The 16,360-nt window shown below is 38.9% G+C and overlaps 1 long non-coding RNA gene across 1 annotated transcript in view; it reads right to left on the bottom strand.

Moving 5' to 3' along the window:
* The window catches only part of LOC104965036 (uncharacterized), a 25,363-nt gene that overhangs the window by 812 nt on the left and 8,191 nt on the right, over positions 1-16,360 (bottom strand). Inside the window, exon 3 of the long non-coding RNA XR_800500.1 lies at positions 2,900-2,911. This is a non-coding gene — a long non-coding RNA (uncharacterized lncRNA). The remainder of the gene's footprint in view (positions 1-2,899; positions 2,912-16,360) is intronic.

Genomic DNA, 16,360 nt, shown 5'->3' on the forward strand with positions numbered 1-16,360 from the left:
GAATGTTAAATTTTAAAGGTGGGTAGGTAAGTTTGGCATAACCGGCGTCGAGATAACTTTTTGTTATATTTTCTCATTGAAGTCGTCATTAACATTCCCAATAGCAATTGAATTATCTTAAGGTGCTTTGACCAAAAATTCCTTAAAAAAATTGTCAGTGCAGTTGGATATTCTCTCAGTTACTTGTGAATATAGCCACGACACTATGTTGTCATTGAGCAGGCTGGCGAAATATAACTGGATGGTTGCCTACCTGCCTGTCAGCCCTCCAATCTGGTGCACAAACATTATATCTCGTGCCCTCATTGGCAACAGTGCGCGTTCGTGTGCTGTTTGGGGAGTGGCTCTCTTAAGGAAGAGGCAGATTTTTTCCGGATGTGTATTTCAAATTTCAGTGCGATCCGTTAGTGGTTTCTCCAAATGACCTTAACTCCCACCTTTAAGTTGACATTCATGTTTCCATGTGGCTCACATCAATGATAGATCATGAATCAGTGGATGAAGATTAATGTCGATATATGCATTTTCTTTGAATTTTCACTTCTATGTTTTCTTTCTGATTTCAAATTGTTTCTCTTTCCTGATTGTATTCTTCTTGCACTTCCCTGAAGTTTGTTGCTCCCTCTCGTCTCTCTTTTAATTTTTTCTCTCTCCTTCTCCGCCATTTTCTTTCTTTTGTGGCGTCTTCATTCTCTTCTTAATGTCCTCTCATACTCCTCCTTCTAAATCTTTTCCTCCCATTCTTTTTTCATATTTCCATCCTGCCTTTTATTTCTTGATATTATTTTTTATCTCCATTTGATTCCTTTACATCTCTTTCTCTCCTCATCGAATCCTTGTGATATATTTCCCTCCCATCATCTTGAGGCTGTTGATTTCTTTTGCTACATTTCTGCTTCTCTCTCTGTTCCATTATTTCTCTTCAATTCTTATTCATGTCCTCTTCATGTTTTCTTTTGAGTCCCCTCCCTCTCACTCCATGCAATTTTCTTCTATCATTTCCTTACAAGATTTAATCTCCACTTTTCCTTCTTGTATGGCGGTACTCGTCCTCAATTGGAAATCTTCACAAGGTGAAGCAGTCTGCGCCATTTTCTGTACTTCGCATTTTGATTGGATTCTTCATCAGCTCTCCTGAACATTGCATGCGTTTTGTTCTGACCTTTGATTAATAAGGACTGGTATTCCCTCCACTAGTTCATATATCAGTAATTTTTTCAAAATACAGTCACGTTTTCTACGTAGACTCTCTATTGTTTTAATCATTCTAGATCATACTCCTCTGTGAAATAATGGAATGTGAAATCTCCTTCTTCACTTTCTTATGATCAGTTCCACTTCATTTTTTACTCATGTAATTCGGACCGATCGTAGCATCATAAATACGCTGGAGGTCTCAGGAGAACCATACGTTTTAGCTCGTCTGTGAAACATCATCATTGGATAGTGTTGTGTCGAACCAACCGATGATCTACGCACAGTTGGTGACAGGTGTCGCCTCAATTCTCTTTCCTGTTGCTTATTTTGCATAAACTTTTTTGTCACTTGAATGTGGTCTTGCAGATGGTAAATATGTTTTTCGCACAAAATGGTGTTTCGCAGTTGCAATCGTTTTCCCACTGCCTGATCTTTTCCCAATCAGCACCATTCCTGACAGCACTTTTCTGATTCAACAACTGCCCATGTCCTCACTTTTTTTTAACATCCTGCAGGTTTTCTAGCTTAAGTTCTTTTGGTAGTTGTTATCTAAACTCTAAACCTTCGTTATCTTGAGCCCTTTGGTAGACATCTTTTCAGTTGTGAAGTCACATGGATCTGCCGACTCCTGGTGTCTTTCCTCACAGTATTTCAATAAGATCTGGATCTGCTGTTCTATTATGCTGTGGTGATGTTGATGAACTTAACCAACCCTGGTCCTCATCAAAAAAACGTTGTAATACTGACCGTTGTACGCATCACTTTGGGCGTAGTATTTTCTACAAAAACGCCCTCTGAAATGTTTAGGATCCTCACGTTTTTTCCACCATATCATTCCAACATTGGCTGGCGTCTATGTCACAGATGAGTCTTCTAAAAATTTTCTCCCTGCTGAAATAAAACAAAACATGCCGACATTCATTATTATTCCTCGATGAAAATGCTATTCTTCAGTTAGTTTTGGCCATTTAATATTTTTTTGTTTTACTTTTATTTTTTTTTTATGATTTTAAATATAATTTTCTTAGTTTTATTTTTATTTTATTTTTCGAGTTGCAAAAGCGTTTTGATGTCATTTGATGCCGAGAACTATGAGTTGTTTTATTTCAGATTAGTGTGCGGTGGGATGTACATGAATATTTAGTTTGCCTAGTTATTATAAGTTTACTTCAGGGAAATGTGTCCATTCAACGTTTTCATTTCATTGTTACCAAGGTGGGTGCTAGGAACGCTGTATCGATATTCTATTTCTTTATGTAACTGTTTAATGGTGTTATCTTTTTGCTACCCCCCTTCCCGTCAATTATATGTGTTGGTCCACAGCGCAAAACGTATTAGTTTACAAAATCCCATCTAAAGAATTGTGGCATAGATACGTTATTTTCCCCTGTGCAATTCCAGTCTCACACCTCACATCACATCGTCATAAACAAATACCGGAAACAGACCGAAAACATTTTTTAAAAATAAAATAATACTTTATTCCAAGTGTGCTTGCTTTTCTCTTTGAAAGTCATCACATAACGGGATTGTAATACACGGTTCGGCTGCATTAAATATTACATATCTGCCGTAGTTCTCTATTTATAGAGCCCTGATGAGAAGACTTCTAGACAAACATGAGGAACTGCCGCCACAACTGAAAACGTGACGTGGATCATAAATATATCAGCAATTAAGCAACATCTTCAGCAATGTTAACTATGTTGAAGCACTTATTTTAACTGATATTATACATATGTATTATACTCTTATAATGCCAGGAAGGATTCTTGCCTAGCTTCTGAAGGAAGTGACTCGGAAGACATGTGCTACCAAGCAAGCATCCTCGCGATTGATAAACGGCCAGAGTTATTTTAGTGTCACTATAGCCACCTTCTGTATAGCTAGTACCTGCATATCAGATTTGTGTTTTCTTTTCAAATCTGCTGCAATACTTTTCGGTCCAAAATCTTCATTACATTACGTGACATGTCATGTCATGTCATGTCATGTCATGTCATGTCATGTCATGTCATGTCATGTCATGTCATGTCATTTGTTAGACGCTTTTATCCACAGCGACTTACATACATTCAGTACTGTGGACAATCCCCACAGGAGCAATTTGGGGTGAAGTGTCTTGCCCAGGGAGACAACGACATGCTGACTGCTGTGGGACTCAAACTTGTTACCCCCTGATTCGAAGTCCAGCACACTACCCACTGAGCCACAGCCTCCCTCTTCAACTAATTGGAGCAAAGTCAGAAATGTCACAAAGCCCATTTCATATAGATCCATACATTTGTAAATAACTTAACATATTAGCCTATAATATATTTGTATAAAATATAAATAATTAATTTGCATATTTACAAACCACACTGTATTTTTGTACTTTACAAAATGATAGGTCTGCCATAGAACTGTTTGTGGGTATTCAAATAATTGTCGATAATGCTTGCTTTTTTGGTGGTGTCCTTCTGGTTTAAGCAGATTTACCATCATCAACTGATATAGACATAATTGTAATTCAATTTTCTTGTAGAATTTATCACACTTGGGACCCATTTAAGGGGACAAATCCAGTGTCAGTTTACGAAAGCGGTGGTCAAAATAATCTTTACTCTTCAGTAACCGGCGCCGCATTGTACTAAGTGTAATGTTGACCTTGAGATCTACCTAACAAGGCCTTTTACTCCCAAACATGTCATTGGCATATAGTTTTATAACTTAATTTCTCAGAATAATAGCTTTATTGTTTTGTGTTAACTAATTATTACGGATATCATTAAAATAGACTGCTGCTCTGCAAAAAGCACAACTGAAGTTAAATGTATATTTTGAAAGTTTTAAGGAGAGGGTGACAGCAGACAGTGTGTTATACACAATATAAAGTAAGTGCAAAAATGCATGACTGAATTGATATGGTGGACAATGTTGTTTTTTTGGAGACCAACCTTTACTTTTTATTGTTATTTTCAAGGGCAATTATCTACAATAGCTAAGGTAGCTAGCTAACTGTGGACACAAATTTACATTTTGTGGGCATATTCTAAAAAATTAAGCAACACTTAAAACTAAAGTAACATGAGACTGTGTGAAAATATATAAAAAATACCTTCACCTTAAGTTGACTGCTGTGACTGTGAGGCTTCAATGTCCAGTGTCTTGGAAAAATGGAGACCTTCTCTTGCTGCATCCAAATACCATTAATTAGCATCACTTTATTCAGGTGTGTTCATCTTACACAGAGGAACGTACCCGGCTAACAGATGCGCAGACCAACCCGTTTCCTCGTTTTTAGTCAGCTGTTCGAATGACAAGTAAAAGTGTCACACGTCGGGGAAAGAGAAACTTTAAAGGCCAAGTGATTTCCACTAACACCCAGGAGTTAGTTTTACGTGAAGTCCGGGGGATATGTGTGAGAAACCGGTCTAACGACGACGCTGTTTGGAATGAAGGGGGGACACTAATCACCGGTGACTAAACGGTAAGAGCAGTGTGCGCCAACCCTCATTCATACATCTTACACTTATATTTTCCTGGTTGTTAAAAGGCAGATAGTTTGCAAAATCGGTTATTTTGAATGTAAAACATATGAAGAGAATCTCAAGGTGAAATCGGCTTGGATGACTGCTAACAAAGCAAAGCGTTACATCGAAAAAAAGGCTGTCCGTATTGTAAAGGTACACACTACAACTTTTTCTGTCCTTGCTCCTGCCATGATGTTGTACCAAGCATAAATAAATTGCCATTTGTCCAAAATACGTGTCGCCTTGAATGCCGAATTTAGAGCAATTCAAACTGCAATTGTACTTTTATTTTCTTATTTTTTTTTTTTGCAGTTTCTGGAAGGTATTTTCCATAACGTTATACATTGTAGACTAACTTGCCTACTTTTTGCATTCAGTTTGGTGAGGAACCTTTTCACGATTTGGACACACTTTTTTAATTGTTTTTTTTGTATGTGTTTTAAACCTAGAAGCCTGAATCCCTGTTACAGCTAGTCCTGAGTAGTCTAAAAATTGTTGTTATATATTTATGTATATTTTTAAAACCAGTTCAGAGATAGGAGATCAGCTGATCTGTTGTTGATTTCCACCTAGTTACATCTCACAGGACCTTTTTTTAATTAATATAATAAATAAAAGCCAACCATTGTGACACTCAATAAAACACTATAATGAGATGACTTCTTACATATTGTATGATATCTCCTGTTTGAGGTGTTTCAGCAAGAAGCATGGCTTGGTTATTGATTTCAGAATGGCTTTAAATTATACAGAAGCAAAAATGATACCTATGCCAAATCTGTCATTTCATTAAATGGGTCTGATCAGCTCCATTTTTGTCCACTGAGATACAATGGTTTTCATTCAAATGTCAAGCAGAATAATCAAATCTACTCAAACAGCCATAGATAAGTAAGATGTTAGGAGAGAGGTGATTCAGTTATAGGCAGGGGTGCACACAACTTTCTCAGTGAGGTACTCAGATGAGTACCTGGAGTCAGTGTTTGGTACTCCAACTTCTGGCTCCCCTCAAAGTACCCATGAAGCCCTCTGTATTGCGAATGTCAACGGGAAATAAATAAATAAACAAATAAATACAAAAGTTTTATTTTGAGTTAGCATTTTAGCCTAAGCAGTCTATAAAAAGCTTCACTATAAGAGAAAGTGATAATGCGGTGTGCTTCTTCGGTTGCTCTGCTATAGAAAAGAAGCTCGTCAGTGCGGAGAAGATCAGGGATGGGAGTTTTGTGAAAGGAGGATTTAAGAACTGGCGAAAGGCAGAGGAAACATTTAGGGAGCATGAGAAGTCCCATCAACACACAGACCGTCAACAAACTGACAGCATTAAAACGAACACCAATGAATGTGCTGCTCTCACAAGCTGTTGCTAAAGACCAAATGACTGCATTTAATATTATGTTATTATACAGGGCCGCCCCTCCCTATACACGCAGATCACGCAGACACCTACAGTGCGCCACAGTTTCGCCGCTGTGAGGCTCCACTAGCCCCCCCCCGGCACCTCCCGCACCCCAACTCTGACTGACTTCCCGTGTGTACCTGGTTATAGGGCCAGCTTTTTTTATTGGAAAGCTACACTGTAACAGGACATGTCTGTCAAGAGGACAGACATACAGTGTGCCAGATGATATACATTGCAGTATATATGATCTTTTGTACATTTTGGGTTGTGTTGATAGCTTTAGGTGATCCCTGCCGGGTGTTCCCAAGTGTCATAACATAAGCGCCAACTTGTTTTGCATCTTATTTCCCTTATTTCAAATGAAATTTGCGATGCAAATTTATTTCCTGTTGACGCCAGATACACTGGAACCTGAATCTGGTTGTGTGTTACAGTGTTACTGTGTTATTTGGATACAGACCAGCATCGCCAGTTCTTCCTAAACCTGTACAAAGAGCAGTATAGTACTGACGGCTAATGTCTTCAAAATGACTGTAGCTCTCCATTACTGTGGAGGTAAGTACTGTCTCTCTTTCAATAGATTCATCGGGTTCTCTTTAAGCTTTGGAAAGGGAAAAAAGGTTTTAGATAACTTTATTTATATGTTTCAACATGATAAATGTGGTGACTTTAGGTTCTTAAGTCAAGTTTAAATCTGATTTATGGACACATTTATAAGGCCAGGATTAGAGATTTAATAGTACTTGAATGTACGTCAACACGATCACTTTTTTGATTTGGTAAAATGTTATATATATATATTCTTGTGTGATACATCATGTGTAACAGAGGACAGGGAAGAACTTATTTCAGTGGGCACCTTTCTATTTGATTTCCAACAATTACGAACAAAGCACTTATATACAGTTCTAATAAAGGACTGGCTTATCTAAAGCTAGTTCAGTAGCACTTGAAATGTTTTAGCTCTATGAAACCTGATGTACTTATATGAGACTGTTTTCTTCAAGTTTGTATCTTCTTGGTTGAATGCACTTATTGTAAGTCGCTTTGGATAAAAGCGTCAGCTAAACGCAATGTAATGTAACTTTGAGCATTGTTTAGTTGGCAAATGTTCCCTTTTTAACATCCTCTTGATTTGTAAATCCTAAAAAAAAAAGTTTTACTGTGTGCTTGCACTTTTTTTAAGTCTGTATTTTAATTATACTTTTCTCACAACATGTCAGCTGTTTGTATGCAGAGTGTACCATCATCAGGATGCACACTTCTGATGACTGACATGAATGATCATTTACAGAGACAGTATGTAAACCGTGAGAATGATGTCAAAGTGCAGTTGGAAATCAGTTCTTCAACTACAGATCAAACTGCTAAGTTTTACCAGAAAAGCTGTTGACTTTTGGTGTTTTCTTTTACTTGGAGTTAAGGGTTTGCTTGTTAGGATTTCCTTTCAGAATAAAAAGAAATAATGTAATTTTATAAGAAGTAGATGTTTTTATACTGTTTTCCCTGTTTTGGGAGTATGTCAAATGTAATCCTGTTGGTTGATGTTGTTTCCCCGACTCAGACTGCAAGGAATCTGGGTGTGATCCTAGATAACAAACTGTCCTTCACTGCAAACATTGCTGCTACAACCCGCTGCTGCAGATACACGCTTTACAACATCAGGAGGATACGTCCCCAGCTGACCCAGAAATCAGCGCAGGTTCTGGTCCAGGCTCTCGTCATCTCACGCCTAGACTACTGCAACTCCCTCCTTGCTGGTCTACCTGCATGTGCCATCCGACCTCTGCAGCTCATCCAGAATGCAGCGGCTCGTCTGGTCTTCAACCTTCCTAAATTCTCCCACACCACGCCGCTCCTCCGCTCCCTTCACTGGCTTCCAGTAACTGCTAGAATCCACTTCAAGACACTGGTACTTGCGTACCATGCTGCGAATGGATCTGGCCCTTCCTACATCCAGGACATGGTTAAACCGTACACCCCAGCACGTGCACTCCGCTCTGCATCGGCCAAACAGCTCGCTGCACCCGCACTGCGAGGGGGACCCAAGTTCCCATCAGCAAAAACTCATGGGTTTGCTATCCTGGCTCCAAAATGGTGGAATGAGCTCCCCATTGAAATCAGGACAGCAGANTGCAGCCTGTCTTTTATTCTTTTCACCTCCCGAACTAAGAGACCATTGCAGCCTGACCTCATGACAACATCTAAAGGAGACAACAGGCTTCTGGAGGCTAAATCATTTCACTTCCTGTCAGACATCGTTTAACCTTTGTGGGCCTAATTTGATAACCCAGACCTCTGATTTGATTTGAAAGTGTGTAGGCAGATGGCTCCATATGTGTGTGTGTTGTTGATGTGAGCGTGTTGTAATCCCTGTGTGGCAAACAGGGCACATGCAGTTCATTTCACATCCAGAAACACATCAGAGAACACAAACATGAACACAGCCTGGAGATTACTGTCTTATAAAACAAGGGCCACGCCGTTTGTCTCAACAGAAGAAACTGCAGTCGGATGATATTTGGCTGCAGCCAGAAAGATTTTCATTATAGGGATGTGGTTTTTAATGGTATAATTCTGTTGTAGATTGCTTTCCGTCCATTTGAAGTGTCCATCTACATTCTAAGTTTGTGCATAATAAAACACAAAACATATATTTGGCATGGTTTAAAAGGCAATAGACTGGATACTAAGTGCCACTTAGCACCAGGGCTGCACGATATTGAAAAAAACTGACATTGCGATATATTTTTCCCTTGCGATATATAATGCGTTTTTTTTAACTATATTTAACCGGATGAAGGATTTTAGTCACGGACGTCTGGATCTTAACTGGTTGACTCATCATACCTTAAGTCATGATCTAACATGTCATGATAATGCATGTCGCTTACCCTCAAATAAGGGGGTTCATCTGAGAATGAAGAAGAGAAGAACCTTTTTGTATCCAAAATAGTTCCAGATGGCAGATGAATAAATCTTCATTCTCGCCGGTATTGTCCTCCTTTACCTCGCTAATATTTTACCGGTGTTTTGATGGTCTGCAAACTAGCGGGGCGGGGCCTGCTGTGATCTGATCAAGAATGATTGTGATTGGTGGTTTGCTGTGCAAGCAGAGCCTGCATGTCACTCACTCAAGTACCCCTGACATGAGAGCCGCGCAAGTTTTCCTTTTGTAGCAAGCAGCAAAATAACTGTAACATGACGTGTTTGAGTTAATTTACCTACTTGATATCGCACGTCCTAAAAAAAAAAATGAAAAAAAAAAAAAAGTTAATAAGAAAAAATGAATAAAATCGCACATCCCTGCGATGTGAATATCGCGCATGCGCATATCGCGGTTATCACCATGACACGATATATCGTTCAGCCCTACTTAGCACTACTTTTCGTGATGCTTCAAATCCTAATATTTGCGTAACAACGGTGGATAAATAGGAATGTATTTAGTGTCCCTGGGGTGTGAAACTACAGCTGAGAGACATCTATTCACTCATTTTACATTTCTAAAGTAAATGGCATCCAACATAATGACGAGGGAATTTGGGAATTTAGTAACAACTGTTTTTTTGGTTAACAATTCCCATCTTTGCCAGTTTCATCAAATTGCACATTTACCCAACAATGTGTGATTCAACCAGCGGAAATGAATCAGATGAATGACCACAACACAATGAATCTTTTTTACACAGTCACTCTTTTTGAACACATCTTGACTGGCGACTGAAACAAACAAGTTGTCAGTGAAAACAGAGTATTGAGTTTCATCCTGTGAGATCACATTATAGCAGACACAGCTTCACTGTGGAGCAGCTGGGAAACGCTGTATGGGCTGAGACTGATCCCAGTGTGCAGGGACAGAACGGAGTATTATCCTTTCACACACACACACACACACACACACACACACACACACACACACACACACACACACACACACACACACACACACACACACACACACACACACCAAGCACACACACCACACAACAGCACACACACACACAACACAACACACACACACACACACAGCCAGCACAAGCACACAACACACCACCACACACCACACCACACACACCACACACACGCCAGCAGCACACACACACAGTTCCTTTAGGGCCATCCGTTCACCATGCCTAATGTCTTTGTGCAGGGGAAGCATGATCGAGGCGTTATGTCCATTTAATTACCCCGCTAACAGGGAGGCGACAGCAACGCAGCCATGATGGCCACAGAACCAGAGATGAAAGACGGGCAATTATCTCAGGCAGAGTTTGTTTGTTCCAAAGCTTTGCGTTTGAGCTCTAATGACGGCTGAAATACACTCATGACATTTTAAGTTTAATCATCACTTTTACATGCGCTGTTCTGGAAAGTCATGAGGGAACCTCAGCTTCTGAACCAGTTGTGAATGAATACATTTTAGTGTAAATTATATTCTGTTACATTATTTCCTTTTTTAATTTTGTTGGTTATTTCGAGGATTTAATCCTGCCACAACAAAATTTAAAGTCACGAGTGCCCCTCATCGTAGCAATAGGGTGTCATAAGTTTTTTCTACTTTATTAATAAAACTTGCTTTCTGAAATGTTTTTTAAATGAAGTATAGGTCCTATTTTCTAGTAGCAATTTTGTTATATAGTGGTTTTTTCCTTCATTCTGTTATACTCTCTACTCTTATACTTTTGTTGTGTGTCTGTAGAATAATTCCGATAAAAAAACTGTCTTTTCTGCTTGTTGATTTGTTTATTATTACTTGCCTTATTTTCTAATCATGCCTGCTTTGAATCCATTCCCTATTTGGTCAATAAAGAAACTTATGTAAGCTTATAAGATGAGAACACCTTTTTAACACAATTGAACCAAAAGAGCTCTAATGGCTGTCAAAAGTAGTTCCAGACATGTATGTTCGTATGAGTTGGCCAAAACCGGGAAGAGTTTGGAGCAACGCCTTAACACAAGTGGGGCTTCCAACCTGACGGCAGCAACCAGAATGTAGTCTGTTGATAGATTGTTTATTTAAGTGGACCCTATCATGCTATTTGAATAATATAGTGTAAGGACTCTATATAAGGCAAATATTTATACTTTTTTATTTTTTTTCAAAATACAAACAGATCGAGACAAAGAGAATTTTCTTGAATATGGACGAAAATAGAGAGGGTTCCCTGACCACCGGGACCATGATTTTCATTGTTAAAAAGAGTACAAACGTTGCAATTTTGCAGATAGTCACCTTTAGAAGAAATGGGAAAACCGTAAGCACTATCTGGTTGGCATTCTTGCATTTCTTTTTTTTCACAACCTAGTTTTCATTAAATCAGTTTGCATTAACATTCCATTGAAATTACTTTCTGTGTGAGTAGCTTAAACATTAATAATCTGGTGGGCTTGCATTTCAGGGCTTTCTGTTAGTGTGTTTTGTTATAGGTTCTTTTTTTTTGTTGCATGTCAATGCAAGACTAACATATGAACCCTGACTACAGGAAGGGTCCTTTTACAAAGTAGAAGGACACTAACATCACTAATAATACACCTGAAACATCAGCAGGGAGGACTCCTTTAAAGTTAGGACGAACACTAAACACTGATATCAACACCTGAACATCAGCAGGAAAGAGGAAACTTTCTTTTTAAAGTAGAAGACCTACATGAAAAATACCAAACCTGACATAGCAGGAAGAGCTCCTTTTAAATAGAGACACTAAAACACTTGATATACCCTGAACAATCAGCAGGAGAGGACTCTTTTTTTTAGTAGAGACACACATACTGAATAACTGCACATTCGCAAGAGAGGAACTCCTTTAAAGTAGAACCTACTACTGATATCACCGAACACATTCAGGCAGGAGAAGGCCTCTTTAAAGTGAGCATAACATACTGATATACACTGAAACAATCAGCAGGAGAGGCCTTTTAAAGTAGAGATACTTACATTACTGAGAATACAACCTGAAAAAAGCAGGAGAGGACTCTTTTAATGGCACTACATACTGAAATACAGCCTGAAACATCAAGCAGGATAGGACTCCTTTAAGTAGAGACACTACATACCTGATATTAACACTGAACATCAGCAAGGAGAGGACTCTTTAAAGTAGAACACTACAATACTGATATCCTCCTGAAAAAGATCGCAGGAAGCTCTTTAAGTAGAGATACCTACATACTGATAAATACACCATGAACATACAGCAGGAAGAGGACTCTTTTTAAAGTAAGAGGACACTAATACGAATTATACACCTTGAAAATCAGCCGGAAAGAGGACTCTTAAGTAGAGACACTACATATCTGATTATCCCCTGAAAGCATCACAGGGGACTTTTAAGTAGAGACCTTAATACTGAATAATAACTGAACATGCAACAGAGAGGAACTCTTTAAGAGAGACACTACATACTGATATACACGAAACATCAGCAGTTAGAGGACCTTTTTTTTAAGCAGGACCTACATACTGAAGAATACACCTGAAATCACAGAAGAGGACTCTTTTTAAGTAGGGACACTACAATACTGATTAACCTGAAATCAGCAGGGACTTTAATTTGAGAATTTAATCTTGATATCACCTGACATCCAGCGGAGAGGACTCTTTAAAGTAAGAGACCACTAATACTGATACACTGACCATCACAGGAAGAGGACTTTTAAGAGAGACCTACATACGAATATTACACCTTGAACATTCAAGCAAAAGGAGAGGACTCTTTAAGTAGAGACCTAAACCTGAATATGAAACCTGAGAAGTATAAAGGCCGTTTTTTTAATTTCAGAGCTTACTGTCCACTGTTAAACAATTTATAGGACGTGTTTGATGGTGTTCCGTTTGGTCTTTTACATTTCAAAATACGCGATGATGTTTTAAGCAGATTTAAAAAACGGACTAAACATGCCTTTTCCAGTCGACCCTCAAACAACTGTTTTTATGAAGAACAGGTGAAGAGGCCTATAATTTGGCAATGCAGGAAAGCTCAGCGCGACAAAATGACAACGGCAAATTAGAAAAGCTCAAGAGTGTAATTAAAAAGCTTGAACAATGTTGGCCCAAATATTACACTGCAAGTCTTTCCGAGTTCCAACGACAAGTGGCACAGAATTGTCCGACGAGTAGTTTGAGGAACATNATGTATTCAGTCATTATTCAATGGTATACTAAAATCCATGTGAAAAAAATTGCTTCTCACTGTTCTCAGGTCAAATATTTATATGCGATTAAAAATGCGATTAATTGCGATTAATTAATTACAAAGCCTGTAATTAATTAGATTAATTTTTTTAATCGCGTCCCGGCCCTATTTTAAATATTTTTTTTTGTATGTGGGAAGAGGTGGGGCGGCTTCCCTAGCGCCCCTATGGGCCGGCCGCCACTGCTTGAAATAGTGGCTCTGGAGCAGCTTTACTCGACATTGAGAAACACCCATGGGTAGGAGTCGAACTACCTGAAATGAGAGAGGAGATATCAAAGTATAACAGGAAATGACAGACAACAAAAAGGGTTAGCAGACGCAGACTTGACGATAATAACTAAACAGGGAAATAATACTAACAAATCTGACGAGACACAACATATAGGCCTAGCTATATTCTCAGTTTATACTGGTTTTGTATTTGTTTATGTATTTTAAACCCTTTCGGTCTCTAGAGCTAAATATGGTACTTTCAGCAACTTTAATTCCTTAGATTTTACCAACTAACAACCTCTGATAAACTCTGATAAGAACCTATAATTTTCAATTTCATTTAAACTTATTTTACTGCCTGGGAATTGAACATTTAACACCAAGCTTGTTCTCTACAATGAATGTACTGCTATATTACAATGATGCTCAGAAGGCTCATTATCCAAGTTTAAAAAAGTGACGAACAATTTTTCAAAACACGCAACCAATCATTCTTCTGCAGGGCTATATGCATGAAGATATATTTGCTGCTTTGTGATTGCAGAGACTGGGTTGGGAGAGAAAACAGGTGATGAAAACAGACCCTTGAGGCTGTTCATTCTGAACTGTTTTTAAAAGGGTTTGTTAGAAAGTAAAAATGTGGCACCAGAGGGAAATGATGCTGTAATTTCCAAAGTTACAATTCAGTTCATCAACACTTCAGTCACTTCTGTTGCTAATGGTGACAGTAGCTTGAGTAATATGTCTGCATTAGTATGTGTCAGGTTTCATTTCATCACCTGCCAGCAGGTCAACTGGAGGCCTCACACTCCTTAAATGACCTTTGAAAAGTTTGTATGGGGTTTCTGTCACAACAGCAATCTAATGTATTATTTACGTAGTTAAAAGGTCTTGTCCGTGAACTTAAGATCTCAACAGAGAATGTCCAAGTTTCCTTAAGAACCCCTGACTGCTGCTTTAAAGATTTTCATACTGGCTTTCTGTTTGATATTAGCCTCACTTCCTCACATTTTTAATATCATTTTTTCATCATCAACCATATGTGTTGCTTTTGAGTGACTCAGTTCATCATAGAAGGAACTTGTTCCTCTGTTAAAGGTTTCCTACCACCAAACAGCCCTGCCTGTTTGGTGGCCGCATTTCTAGATACATACAGTATGTCATGACCTGTACCATTGTAAATGCTACAATGACAGTCATTCATTCTTATTTTCCCAAATGTGTAATGCACGTCTGGTGTAGAGGTTGCGTTAAATGAATACTTTCCTTAATTTTTCGATTTTTTAAAATCATGACGGAAAAATGTAAAAGCAGTCATTTGACTCATAGAGATACTGTCACTAAACCACAGAGCTTCTTACTAGTATAACAAGTGTTTCCCAACCTCCAAGCATTGCCTTACGTGGTGCTGCTTAGCTACTAGAATAACATCTCAATGGCCATGAGAAGTTGTTTGTCCAAGGCAAAGACACAAAAACAAATGTTCTATCGCTGTGTTCTGGTCAGGTGGTTGATGAGAATCCAGGTGGATTGAGCAACTGAGTTTGGACCTTGTTGGAAATTTGGAGGATGTTTAAAACCAACCTCGTCTCCACGTGTCGTTTGATAAGCTGGGTAAATTCGTAAAAAGGAAGGGATTAAGAAACACCAGAATGCAAGTGAAACAATAATCTTGTTTTAATTATACAAGGTAACAATACAAATACAAAGGAATCACGAAGCACTCTGCAGAGTACTCCGGGCTCAGGTTCTACCACGTGTGAGACAGGTCTCAGGAACGGCCGGTCAAAAACAAGAGCGCCAACCAAAGGAAAACACAGGCTTTCATACTAAAACACAGGAGGAGGTGTGTGCGTGCTTTCCCCCAGAGGTCATCTTATTGGGAGAGACCATCACATGGCCTGGTCGCCCCCAATCAGTGTGATACAGCAGAAGAAACCCGGAAACCAAAAGTCTCTTTTAGTTTGACGAAAACCAGACACCTCTTGGTGTCCGTACGACCTGATTTATTTCACATCTGCAGGCCAGCACACACACACATCCCCCTTTTATGGCCCTTGTTCCTCTGAGTCCATTCTTCGCGCCCTCCAGCGCTACCACACACAAGTTTAAAAGTATGTTTAAGATTATAGTGACTGTATACGTTGGGCTAAGTATCACGTAAACATGTAAATCAGCCTTTCATATCAATAATAATCAGAAGAAGCACATTACCCTAATGCTTCTTAACGCAGTATTAAGAGTGCTTTTCAAAATAGTCAAACTCACAGCAGGCCTAATATACGAGAACACACTCATTTGTCGTCCTAGCCAGCCGCTTCCATTTGTTTGAGCTATTGTTTCACATCTTTACTGTCACAATACAAAGGTTTCATATCTGTAGTGATTATCGCAGCTTCTCTTACACATACTGTTAATTATTTACAATACAAAGTAATCACGCACACCGTCTATTGAAAAACACCAAGTAGATTTCCCTGATACAATTGACATGCTGAAACTCTTAGAGAAGAATGTCCCGCTCCCACCAGCTCTCTCGTCCCTGTCATCTAAAAGTCTGGGCTTCCATTTGGTGCGTAGAGTAATAAAACATGCCTTTAAGCCTAATTCGTCTGCCACAATGTTAGTAGCCATTTAGTAGGGCCCGCACATGAAGAGATAAACAAATAGGAGGTAATAGTGAACAGCTAATCATGCAGGCAGCCTATATTTTCCTACTGCAATGAGAAAGCACACCATATTTGCCCCAAGCATCTGATAACGGCATTCAGAGTCTTGGAGCTATCCCCAACATTAGGATGCTCGCCCTGCTCCATTCCTTCTCTAAACCACAAAGA

The sequence above is a fragment of the Notothenia coriiceps genome, unplaced genomic scaffold (assembly GCF_000735185.1).
Source record: "Notothenia coriiceps isolate Sejong01 unplaced genomic scaffold, NC01 NC01_scaffold00037244, whole genome shotgun sequence".
Classification (NCBI taxonomy): domain Eukaryota; kingdom Metazoa; phylum Chordata; class Actinopteri; order Perciformes; family Nototheniidae; genus Notothenia; species Notothenia coriiceps.